Source organism: Thamnophis sirtalis, unplaced genomic scaffold, assembly GCF_051295495.1.
Source record: "Thamnophis sirtalis isolate CommonGarterSnake01/CBP01778 unplaced genomic scaffold, rThaSir2_p1.2 scaffold_2, whole genome shotgun sequence".
Taxonomy (NCBI): Eukaryota; Metazoa; Chordata; class Lepidosauria; order Squamata; family Natricidae; genus Thamnophis; species Thamnophis sirtalis.
The window spans coordinates 65,076,662-65,090,196 of record NW_028261382.1 but is presented as its reverse complement, the minus strand read 5'-3'; positions in this window follow the sequence as shown (position 1 = coordinate 65,090,196).

The following is a 13,535-nucleotide window of genomic DNA, read 5'->3' as shown; positions in this document are numbered from 1 at the left end:
ATGTTAATAGTTTCCTTAACCTTTGTATCGTCTGGTTTCCTTGTTAACTCCAGCTCTTTTCTCTTAATTTCCTCTTCCAGTTCTGTTCGTTTTAACCCTTGCTTATTTCTATGTGTTTTATTTATATTCATCAAAACTCCTCTCATATACGCTTTGCTTGCATCCCATACAAATTCCATAGATGTACCCTTATTCATATTCAAAACAAAATATTCAGATAGTAATTTTTTACAATCATTAATATAGTTTTCATATCTAAATAAATTTTCATTCAGTCTCCAAAACCTTCTTGCCTGCACTACCCTTCCCAACTCCATCCAAACTGGGTTATGGTCCGAAAGGACTCTAGCTGCAATCTTTGTTTTCTTGACCCTAGAAAGCAAATCATTAGTAGTTAGAATAAAATCAATCCTTGAAAGGGATTGATGCCTGTCCGAGAAGAAAGTGAAGTCATATTCCTCTGCATTTCTTTCTCGCCAGATATCTCTCAATTCAAAATCATCCATAATGTCAAAGAAGGATTTGGGTAACTTTGCTCGCATCTTGGTATTTAGGCGGGAAATCTTCTTATCTCTCTTAGTGTCTATCACTCCATTCCAGTCACCCAATAGTATACAAGAACTATAGTCCCACTGTACTAATTTAGCATGAAGATTTCTATAGAATCTATCTTGCTGTTGATTGGGTGCATAAATTCCCAAAAGTAATGTCTTTTTCCCTTCTAAGATCAAGTCTAAAGCAATATATCTTCCGAAGGGATCTGCTTCTATTAATTCAGCTTTCATATCTTTTCTTAAGTATACAACTATACCATTCTTCTTTTCCATAGCAGAAGCTGCAAAATGTTGACCAAGTTTTGAGTTGATCAGATATTTTTGATCAGTTGACTTGATATGAGTTTCTTGCAAACAAATTACATCGTTCTTAAACTGTTTAAGATAATGAAATATTTTCTTCCTCTTCTGTGGAGAGTTCAATCCGTTGACATTCCATGTTAAAATCTTAGTTGTCATCTTTGGTTGGTTGAAGCATTTTTAGAGCTTCCTGCACGGCCTGTTTAACCTTAGGTTTAGCTCCTCCCACTGCTTCCAGATTTGCTGTTGTAGTTCCTTGATCGATGGCCGATAATTGTTGATACTGTTGCTTCTTAGCTTGTTTCTCCATACGTCTAGTAGTCATGCGGCTAGGTCTTGGTTCCATAGCACCTTGCACTTCTAGAGAAGAGAGATGCTCCATCTTGTCTGGTGGTTGTGTAGTTTGCTGTCTATCCTGTCCTTCTTGTGGTCTTTCTCTAGGTCCAGATGGTGCAGGGTGTCCAGCCTTCAATATATTATAATAAAAATCTCGGGCTTTCCATACAGAGTTGAGGCGGTACCTTTGCTTATCAAATGTAAATATGATGCCGAATGGTGCATCCCATCTATACTGTATCTGACGGTTTCTGAGTTCTTCGACCAAAAAAGCGTAGTCTCTTCTGGCTCTTAACATTTGAGGTGGTATCTCTTTCAAAACAGCCAGGTCTTGACCGCCAATTTGAAGCTTAGTGTTATAAGACGCTTGCAGTACCATATTTCTGAACTCTCTTGTAGTAAAATATATAACGATGTCTCGAGGAAGCTGCTTCTGCTTTGCCAGCCAGGGGTTAACGCGGTAAGCTTTGTCAATTTGCCAGCCTTGGTTGGTCCCTGGTCTTCCCATCAGGCGGTCAAAAGCTTCCGATAGGATCTGTTTCAGGTTCTCCTGTTTCTCCTCACGCAGCCCCCTTACTCTTAATGCAAGCTCCATTTGTCGGTACTGTATCATAATAATTTCTTTTTCAGCATTTTCCACTTTTTGTTCCACCACCTCTGTTTTCAATGTCAAGTTAGCATTGGCATCATTAAGAACCTCTAGAGTATCTTCCACTCCAGAAATATGTTCTGTTAATACAGTTACAAGACTCAGCATGTCGTCTCTAATTTTATCAACCTTAGCCTCAAATTTCTCATACAACTCCTGTTTAAGTCCTTTTATTTCACTTTTAATTTCACTTTTAATTTCTTCTTTCATTTCTTTTATTTCCTCTTTTCTCTCCTCTCTATTATCTCTAAATTTATCTTCCATTTTAATTGTCTGTGCATTAAGAGCCTCGCTTAGATTACTCAGAAAAAATTCTTTCGTTAATACATCCCCAGCAGGGGGCGTAGGAAGCGGAGGCTGCAGCTTTGTGCCAGGCACTGAGGGTGTACCCCTGGAAGTAGAGGGTGAAGACTTCAAGTTAATATTTGGTTTTGAGGCCATTTCACAATTTGTCTGCCTGCAGTTAATAAAACTCTATCGCCTAAATATGCAGCTTTAAGTAAAGAGGCTTTTATTTTGAAGTTTAAGGCTTGGCAAAACTTTCAGTGAGTAAACATTGTAACAAGACCGTTCAACAGATTCATCACCATTTAACTTCCAAATAACAAAGTTAATGAAGGAGTAAAATTCTTCTATTGTGAAACCAAAACATTTGATAAGCTATCTCTTTTGTTTTGAATTCTTTTGAAGTCTTGTGAGGATTAGCAAAAAGTGTTCGTTATTACCGGAGAAACCAGCCTGCTCGGCGCCATTTTAAAAGCCTCTGAGTAAATAATTTTTCGGAGGAGAAAAAGAGAAGAAACTAAAATGTTGATAAGCAATTATTGTCCTCGCAGTAAACGGATTCAGCTCGTGATAAGATTAAATCAAACAAAACTTAGAGCAGAGTGGGAGAGACCTACTTTGTCCTGCACAAGGCAGTTTGAAGTTCCCAGCACGGACAGCCGTTCTGCCTTGGGCTCGCCCCCCTTTCCTTGCAAGCACAAAAGCTGCAAAAATCGAAGAGCATTTGCCAGCAAAACAGTTTCTTCTTTCCCTCTTGCCTGAAGGATAAGAAAACCTGATAAGACGTCAGATGGAAGATCCTCTAAACAGGTACGTAGCCAGGAATTCGGAGGCAGCTGATTTTTTGCTGCCTTCACCAGTAGGCTCCTCCCAGGAAGTCCGGTCTTATTTTCTTTTGACTCCCGAAATAAGTGCCTGGCCTTATTTTAGGGGAGGTCTTATTATTTTTCAGGTGCAGGAGGTGGCGAGCATGGTCACTTCATGGCTGCTGCTGTGTTGCAATATTTTTGGGGAGGGCTTGTTTTCAGGGGAGGGCTTATTTTAGCACATGCGCTCAAAAGCCCAATTGGGATTATTATACAGAGAGGTCTTATTTTCAGGGAAACAGGCTAGTATTAGGCTACATCCCAAGGAGATGTTGTTTGCAAAGAGAGAAATCCTTCCTTAGATTGCTAGGCTATTTTTCTTTGCTTCCCACTTGTATCAGCAGATGCTCCAAGTCTCAGTTTCCACCCTCAACTCTGCTGGCCACGGTCACAGCTTGCGGGGAACAGGTGGGTCTTCTGCCTGAGTTGTGGTTGATATCAGCCCATGGCCTTGTCCTTCAAACTGTCCAGATGACAGCCAATCAAGTCCTGCTTCATTCCTAAGGGTCGTTCCCAAGGTCAAAGTGGCACCTCGGTGGCCTTGCTTTGGTGATTTGATTGACGAGCTGGACGCCTCTGTTCAACTTGGCCTTCTGTATTTAAGCTCCTGTCTCCCACATCTGTCACAGAATTGCTCGGATTGGGGAGAGACGGGGGGAGGGAGGGAGGGATGGAGAGAGAGAGAATGAATTTGAAGGCACAGAGAGAGCTTTCATTTGTACTCCACTGCTGATAAGTGTTTGCTCTTGGGTGTTTGGGTAAAATTCTCCAGAGATAGCATGAGGGAGAACAGTTTCACGGGGTGCCATTTTTCTCCTCTCTCTTTTTTCCCACCTTAAAAAAACCCCCAGATCTTTCTTTCTTTACATTTTATCTTGGAAAGAAGCTGCTGTAATATCCCAAGCAATTGCGAATCGGATAAGTTGGACGTGACTCTAGAATCTCCATGGCTCTTGGTCCAGCGCTTAAGAGAATAACAGAGTTGGAAGGGACCTTGGAGGTTTTCTAGTTCATCTCCCTGCTCAAGCAAGAGATCCTATGCCAGTGATGGCAAACCTTTTGGGCACCGAGTGCCCAAGCTGGAACATGTGTGCATGTGCGCACACCCGAGCACTGGAAACCTGAAGACCAGCTGGCCCGCACTCACATGCTTGTTTTTGGGCTGGTTTTGGCTGGTTTTTGGGCTGTTTTCAGGCCATTATTCAGGCTGAATATGGCCCCTAAATGTTCTGAAAACAGCCCCAAAAATGGCCTGTTTTGGGGACATTTTGGGGGCCATTCTCAGGCCATTTTCCAGTGCTCTGGCACCTGTGAAGACCAGTTGGTTGGCGCACATGTGCACACCAGAAACCAGAAGAGCAACTGGCGATCGTGTGTGTGCCCACAGAGAGGGCTCTGCGTGCCACCTCTGGAACATGTAGCATAGGTTCACCATCACTATCCTATACCATTTTTGACAAGCACCCACAACTTCTGAAGGCAAGCAGGTCCACTGGTTAATTGTCCTCACTGTTAGGAATATTCTCCTTGGTTCTAGAACAAACTCAAGGCCCCAGGGTCGCATCCAGCCCACGGGGTACTTAGATCTGGATTGCGGGGCCAGCCTGGCAACAGCAAAGGACTGGCCTGCAGAGCATCTGCCAGCAAAAATAGAGCTCAGGAGGGTTACATGCAGCTGTCCCGAGCTCCGTTTTCGCTGCCAGAGGATTGCAGGGAGCCATTGTAGCTGAAAAGGGAGCTTGGGAGCCCATTTTCACTGGCAGAGGATTGCAGGGAGCCATTGCAGCTGAAAACAGAGCTGCAGGGAGCCGTTGCAGCTGAAAACGGAGCTTGGGAGCCCATTTTCATTGGCAAAAGATTGCAGGGAGCCGTTTCAACTGAAAACAGAGCTTGGGAGCCTGTTTTCGCTGGCAGAGGATTGCAGGGAGCCGTTGCAGCTGAAAACAGAGCTGCAGGGAGCCGTTGGAGCCGAAAACAGAGCTTGGGAACCCATTTTTGCTGGCAAAGTGCTCAGGCCTCCACAGGAATTACTTAATCAATCTGTCTGCCTTCACATCGTAACTCTTAACCCAGGTAGCATCATAAAAAGCCTTTTCCATGAACTAAATGTTGTAAACGACCCCTATACAACCTGGGTTCCAAGTGACATTGAACTGGCCACACCGACCCTGGCCATGGCCCCCCCAGGTCAAACACAACCCTGATGTGGCCCTCAATGAAATCACCAATGAAATTTGACACCCCTGTTCTAGAGGTTTCTTCTCTCTTTGAGAGATGAGTTCTAGATTGCTTCTCTGCTTCGTTGAGTCTCAACCAGTGAACAAGGTTGCTAGCTCACCCCCTCTGCACAGACCCCCATCCCCTAGTGCTGATATGCATTTCTGCCTCTCTTCTCACCTTCTGGTCTAAAAATTGAAGGCGTTCAAAAGCAGGGAAGCCCTGGAGATTACACATCACCAGTGAGAAGATGATTCACCGAGAGAAGTATATTTGCACCTGGTGCTAAGCCCTGCCTGATGTTTGGTTCTTTCCCTCTTAAATTGGATGGAACGAAAATTAAAAACTACAGTTCTTCCCCTTGGAGTCTTGGAAATGGCCAGAGTGTTGGTTAGTTATCGTTACGTTTCGTCCTTCATCATCAATGGGTCTTCAGCACAACGGATATTGTACATTAGCCATGCATTTTATGAAAAGAAACATACTCCTTTAGCTGTTCCAGATCTACTTTGATCAATTGATCAATGAGTTGTTTAGCTTATCTTAGTTTAGTTTACTTTATTGTCATTGCACATCATACAACGAAATTAAATGCCATCTTCAGTGTACATTAAAACTATAAAAATGAAAACACAAATACACATCCTTCATGTGCTATTTAATTGAAATTGAAAACCCTTGATATTGCATTCATATTGCACTATTCAGTAGAATTCGATATAGTTACTACAGATGAAAATATAATTTACAAAATATTAGATTGTGCAGAAATGGATAGGTTAACACTAAAGACAAAAGACAAAGAAGATACAGAATATTTTTTAACATGAGATTTATTCTATCAATGGCTCATTTTGCATGGGCTTAATATGCCTCAACCCAATCATTCTGGTTTATTTTATACATTTTATTTATACATTTTTCTTTTAACATACATTGGTGTTTGGTAAACAGTGTATTATCTGGGTCAATTTACTTATACATAGTAATAGTAGTAATAATAGTATTTATTTATTTATTTATACATATTAATAAATTTTCAACTTCTAACTTCTACCTCTATTATCTAACCATTTATAGAACAAATCCCATGTTAAAAATATTCTGTATCTTCTTTGTCTTTTATCTTTACTGTTAATCTATCCATCTCTGCACATTCTAATATTTTTTAAATTTATATTTTCATCTGTAGGAATTTCATCATTCTTCCAATGCTGCACAGGATATATATGTGTGTGTGTGTGTGTGTGTGTGTGTGTGTGTGTGTATGTGTATGTGTATGTGTATATGTATGTATGTATGTATGTATGTATGTATGTATGTATGTATGTATATATATATATATATCTCCCTTTTTCATATTTTTCTAGTAGTATAAGTAACAAAAATATTTCTGGCTTTAAATCTCTATGTTGCTTTAACATTTTCTCTAACCATGTATGTATTTTCAATTTTTTTTTGCTTTTGGACATGTCCACCACATGTGATAGCAAGAACCCGGTATCTGGTTACATTTCCAACATTTAGCAGATATGTTTTAAAACATTTTTGCTAGCTTCCAATCATTCTGGTTTAAAGCAACCCTAGTTTATGGCTTTACCGATCTTAAACTCGACAAACCATGGTTAAGCTAAAGCTTTGTGTGGAGTGATGACTCTCAGTAAAGTCTTGAATTGAGGCATCCTACACTAATATTTTCACTGCATCATGTGTAAAAAAAAGAAATTCAGCTCTCAGTTTGTGGTTTTCTCTCTGTGTGCTATCACAGTGCCAGCTGTAAATGTTAATGCAGCAAATTCTCTGAGCCAAATTCTTCATCATGCAAATATTTTTTTAAAAAAATATGCCCATTAGGTTTTATATTCGTTGTACATCCCAGGTACATTGTGATAAAAGCGATACATTGTCATCTTCTCAAGGTTTTTGAAAGTTGATTCTCTGCAGCAGCTTCTCATAAAATGTTGTCTTTGGCTATGGCTCGGTAGTCGTGGTGAGGACTTGCAATGTTGCCATATTTGCTGGAGTTCTCTTGTGCCAATTGGCAATTCCCACAATCTGAATGATCTCTGAAAGATTTTGAGTCATAGCTGTCAGTCCTGGAGGTCAATTGCTGTGGACTAAGATGGACATGCTGGATGAGGTGGAAAGAAAGAGAAGAAGAGGATGACCATAATTGAAGTGGATGGACTCAGTTACAGTGATGTTGAGTGCCCTGTTGGGAGACTTGAAGAACAGATTAGGGATGGATCATCATGGATCATCTATGATCATCTATGTATGTGACCGCTACAAGTTGAAAATTTGGTGGCACATAACCAATCAATCAACCAACCAACCAAACTCTGAAAGATCATACTGTCCTTCAGCTGTCTAGCATATCCCCATTTCTGTGAGGAAAATAGCTTGAAAAGATGCCATCAAATTCTTGGAAGGATTCCGTTGGTTCTTATGGAACAGACAGGCCTTTGCTCTACATTAGCATGCAGTCGCTCTTGGCATGTTCTGAGTTTATCTGGTCTTCCGAAAGCAGATATACACTAGATTTTAAATACTTATAGACAGCCCCTCCTCCTCTCCTTCTCCTGCTCCTCCTCCTCCTTCCTCTTCTTCTTCCTCTACCTCTACCTCTTCTTCTCCTTCTCCTCCCATTCCTCCTCCTCCTTCTTTTCCTTCTTCTCCTCCTCATCTCCTCCTCCTCCTCCTCCTCCTCTTCTCCTTCACCTTCACCACCTCCTCCTCCTCTCCTCCTCTCCTCCTCTCCTCCTCTCTCTCAACTCACACATACATACATACACAATAGTAATCAGCCTGCTCTAAGAAACGTAAGGTGGGTAGGCACCCTGTCTGTCAGAAATTAATGAGGTGAGAGTCCTAGTATAAAGCAAAGCCTTGAGTAAAATTCCATGGCTTCATGGACTGTTAATTCTTTATTAGGTTTTCCTAAGACGGAGATAAAGGGCATTTTATCTTTTTTAAGGTTTGCATTAACATGCCATTGGATTTTATAGGGGCATCGATCTTCATTTGGCTAATCTGCAAAGCATAATAGGGATGTGGGTTCTTCACAGCGGCAGTGACAACTCGATAATGCTTGGGACGGAGCAACAGGGGTGGATTAGCCAGTTAATGTTTGCAACTTGATAGCCTGGGAGTCAGGGTACCTCCTAGTCAACTGGTGGTGTTGAAGGGAAGAGATGTAAGTACAGGCAGTTCTCAATTGAAGCCCAATATTTCTGTCAGAAAGTAAGACAGTTGTTAAGTTAATTTTACTTCATTTTACTTTCTTGCCATAGTCGTTAAGTGAATCATGGCCATTATCAGAATAGAATAGAATAACAGACTTGGAAGGGACCTTGGAGTTTCCTTGGAAGGAAATGTTACACCTCTTCAGACAAATGGTTATCCAACATCTTCTTAAAAACGTCCAGTGTTAGGGCATTCACAACTTCTGGAGGCAAGCTGTTCCACTGATTAATTGTTCTCATTGTCAGAAAATTTCTCTTTAATTCTAAGTTGTTTCTTTCCTTGATTAGTTTCCACCCATTGCTTCTTGTCCTGCCCTCAAGTGCTTTGGAGAATAGCTTGACTCCCTCTTCTTTGTGGCAACCCACATAGTTGGTAACACAGGTGAATCTGGCTTCCACATTGATTTTGCTCATCAAAAGGGAATCACGTGACCCCTCCTCCCCCTGGGATGCTGCAACCGTCATAAATATGAACCAGTTACCAAACGTCTTGAATTTTGATCACATAACCATGGGGATGCTGCAGTGGCCGTAAGTGGGAAAAAAGTAAGTCACTTTTTACAATGATGTCGTAACTATGAACAGTCACTAAATGAACTGTTGTAAGTTGAGGACTGTCTGTATTTCCTCGGGATCCTTAAGGCAGAGACAGGGTGATGATTTTTAAAAAGAGAGGTGATCTGGCACCCACCACATCCTTTTAATCTGATGATGGATAAATGTTGGTAAACCAGATCAGATTTATGTAGCAAAGATGCCTAAGATAACTACGTTCACAAAACATTATTATATTGGTTTTGACAACTCTGAAGTGAACCTGGCCGAGGCCATCTTGGAGGCTTCAGAGTCGTCACACAACAGAGGGGGGGGAGGCGAAATAGTTAGATGGGGTTTTGTAGCTAAAGCAACAAAGTTTTCCTGTGGGAACCAAGGACATTCCTTCAGGTGGCTGGCCAGAGGAGGAGTCAAGTAACCAAGCAACCGGCCAGTACCTGGATTGGACAGCGTGACCAGTGGCCTGGGGGTGGGGAGGGGAAACTTATACTTTTGCATTAGGTGAAAGCTAAGGAACTTTCAGAGTTGGCTTTCACCAGTTGTGCCAATAGGATGTATCCAATAAATTGTTCTTTGAGGAATTCCCTGCCTCAGAATTCTGCTTTCCATGGGTGCATTAATTGGAACGCTACAGATTTCCGTATGAGCCTGTTTTGAGTTCTCACATTGGTCTGATCCATAAATTGATCCAATTGGGTGGATTAGGATTGCTGAGTTCCTCATCCACCTCCTTTTGGGTGCAGGATCTAACTAGAATATTTTCCAACAGGTGGCTTTTGGGCCTGTGTCTGAAGAACATGATCCTATGAAGATGCTATTCTGATTTTTTTTCTCCCTCTGTTGCAGAAAGTTCTTTTTGTTTTCTTACCACAGAAGCTTTTGTGGCTCAATGCCATCAGTAGAAATGAAATGGAGGGCTATTTCCTGGAATTGTAAGCCATCATTAACCTGTGCTTGAAAACAGTCCTCTCTGTCGCATATGGGCCTATTGTTCTGTTTCTGTCTCTGGTGCTGAAAGGCCTCTGTCCTTGGTGCTGTTATCGTTCCTGAGATTCCAGTTTATCTTGTCAAATGCCTGGTGCTTTTGAGAACTTCTGATGGATACCCTAGAGTTGGCATGTTGTAACCAGTGATTTGTAATTTTTATCAGAGGCTGACTTTTTGGGGGGAGACACTGGCACATCATGCTTTCAACCTTAGCCGCTTAGATCCATATCTATTAACTGAAGACTGATTATGATAAAAGCACTTTCTTGGCATTGTTATCTCTGTGACAGAGAGAGAGAGAAGGAGGGAGGGAGGGAGAGGGAGGGAGGGAGGGAGGGGAGAGAGAGAGAGAGAGAGAGAGAGAGAGAGAGAGAGAGAGAGAGAGAGAGAGAGAGAGATCAGCCTGCAAAAAATCTTGCTTCGGTGCTGTCAGTCTTATTGCTTAGTTGACATCTGTGTTGAGGAATACAAAACATCGCAAAAATTGGTCAACTATTCTGCATTTCTGCATTAGTTGGAATCCTTCCATTTCCTTTTTTTGGGGTTGTGTTAGTTCCCCCCCCCCCTGTGAAAGGAGCTCATTCAGGAAAGAATACGACCAAAAAATGCTTTCAAATTAATCTCTCCAATTCAGTAGGCATTATCATTATTTTAAAAGCTTCATAGTAATCTCATACAGTTGCATTATTTATCTGCAGCTTCAACGAAATTATAATTTGAGGCAGCTCCTTGTCATCTCTGAAGAAAAATGATATTGTGTCTTCATTGTCATCTTATATCTTGTGAAGGATTTGAGATGTTGTTATATGTGGAATAAGTGGCAGATTTTATTCTTGTATTCATTTTCTGTAGGTATTTATATGCCACCCACTCTCTAAGTGGCTCAGAGAGGCCTGTATAAATATATTTAAAGCAAAACACATTGGAAAAAAAAGCTCAATTCATTTAAAATAATCTGAATATTAAAATACATAAAACAGAAATCGGGACAAGCAAATAGATTTTCAAGTCTTCTAAATACACACACTCTCTCCCTCTATCTTTCTCTCCTTCTCTTTCTTTCTCTTTCTCTTTCCTTCTCTCTCCCCTTTTTCTCTTTTTCTCTTTCTCTTTCCACTTTCTTTCTTTCCTTCTGTCTTTCTTTCTCTCCCTTCTCTTTTTCTTTTTCTTTCTTTTTCTTTCTTTCTCTCTCTCTCCTCTTTCTCTCTCCTTCTCTCTCTCTTTTCTTTCTCTTTCTCTCACTCCTTTCTCCTTCTCTCTCCCTTCTCTTTTTCTCGCTCTCCCTCCTTCTCTCTCTCCCTTTTCTATCTCCCTTCATCTCTCTCTCCCTTCTTCTCTCTCTCTCTCTCTCCTCAATTCCAATGAATGATTGTTCCACAACATCGATCCTATAATTGATAGGGTAGGATAGTATCACAAAGAAAACAGAATTAACCTCATATCCTGCTGTCCTAATGTATTAACCACTGAGGATATGTGAATATGGGTAGACCCTTTGGTCCTTACTCTGAGAGTCTCAGAGGTGAAGGATTAGTTAAGAAGTTTTATTGCTCACACCTATACAGACAAATCTGGCCAACCAAGAGTCAGCATTAAATTGTTGCTAGATAAGAGTCAACAGAATTCAGGAGTTGGGTTTAGACCCCTGGCCAGGGGTGTGTGGCCAGCTCTCTGTCACTCGTGTTGGAAGCGCCTGTGGTGGCCTGAGCACTCTGCCAGCAAAAACAGGCTCCTGAGCTCCATTTTGGCTGTGGCGGTCTCCTGCAACCCTCTGCCAACGAAAATGGAGCTCAGCAGGGCTCTGTGTGGCCCCTTATGAGCTCCGTTTCTGGCTGCGATGGCCTCTTGCAACCCTCTGCCAGCAGCAAGTCCGCACGTATTGTTTGCTGTTTCCAGGGCAGCCCCCTGGCCAGATCTAAGCACCCTGCAGGCCGCATCTGGCCCATGGGCCTTGAGTTCGACACCCCTGCCCTACAGTGAGCAAACTAACACAAGCACAGTCCTTAATTCAGTTAAGCAGGATGGGCCATGTAGTTTAAATTATGTCCATCGTCCCATTAACAGCCTTTGAATTCATAACCACTCCAGGCTCTGCTAAATGTCATTAACGGTGATCAATTGTGATCAACAATTTCCTGCCTGCTGTTACGCAAGTTCAAAACACTGACTTAGCAGGAAGAAATCCTCTGTTTCTCCCCCCCCCCCCCGCTACAACAAAAGCTTAAAATTGGCTTGCTAGACGAGTCTGTTCAATTCATCCCCGTCTCTTTGTTCATTCACACCCCGATTTCCTCTCTTGTGCAGCCCCGAGCTATCATTCTTTCTTCCCCCTGCCTTGGTATCTATTTTTTTTAATGATCTGCCATTAAACAGCACTATCTTTTTTATATCTTGGTGGTTCGGTTCCTTCTCCCTTATCTATCTTCCTTGGATCAGTGGCTGGTTTTTATTTTGTTTTTTTTCCTTCTTTTATTGATCCTTGCAACTTCTCTATTGGAATAGATAGGTGTAGATCCGTTATAGCTAATCTTTTTGTCATTGTGTGCCAATAATGTGCACCCGCACCCATAAGGCAATGCGTGTGTGCACGTGACCCTCTGTCCTCCTTCTTCCCCCTGTATGCACACATGACTCCCCCACTCCCTCCGCTCCCCTGCGAATGTGCATGTGACCCCCCCGCCCTGTGTCAGCGTTCCAAATATTATGCAGAATTAAATTAGAGTCCAAGACAAAACTTTCATCAAAGTTCCAATTTAATAAGACAGACATGTTGGCACATCTGTGGAAAATCCCAAATCTAAAAGCTTCCCAGGATTCCACCCAGTTGAAAGTTCATGATCTTATCCCCACACCCATAAAATCCAACACATGGTCCAATCTTCTTCGGCCATGCTAGCATCTCCACCCAGCTGGTTCCGGTCAGGTGCAGAGGTGAGGAGACAAAAGATGACCTTGGGCTTCTAGAAAGGCATACACATTCCACAATTCTACTCCTTTCTATTCCCCCCTCCCAACTTTTACACTAATGAAACAGCACAATGAAATGAAAGAGAATGTGGCAGGCCAAAGATCCTAAAAGGAATATAACTACAGGCCTGACACTGTCCTCCTCCCGTATGCACACATGACCCCCCTGCTCCCTCCACCCCCCGTGCATGTACCACGATCCCCCTGCACCCAGTTTTTGGCCTAGTAGGCCTACTGCAAAAAACGGGCTGCAAGGCGGGGGGGGGGGGCTCCTTACAGCCTTCTGAGGGTAAAATCAGGCCGCGGGGAACCCCTGCACTGCCCTCACCCCCTGGGTGCATGTATGCCCCTGCACATGCATGCACGCCTGTCACGTGCACTCTGCCCCCCACACACATGTGTGGCAGAGTCTCGAAAATCAGCTGGCTGGTGGGAGAAACGTGCACATGCACTGTGGATCTGAGCTGGGGCAATGGCTCACGTGCACGCAGAGAGGGCTCTCTGCATGCCACCTGTGGCACGCGTGCCATAGGTTTGCCATCATGGGGGTTGATCCTTGGATTTGATCATGCAA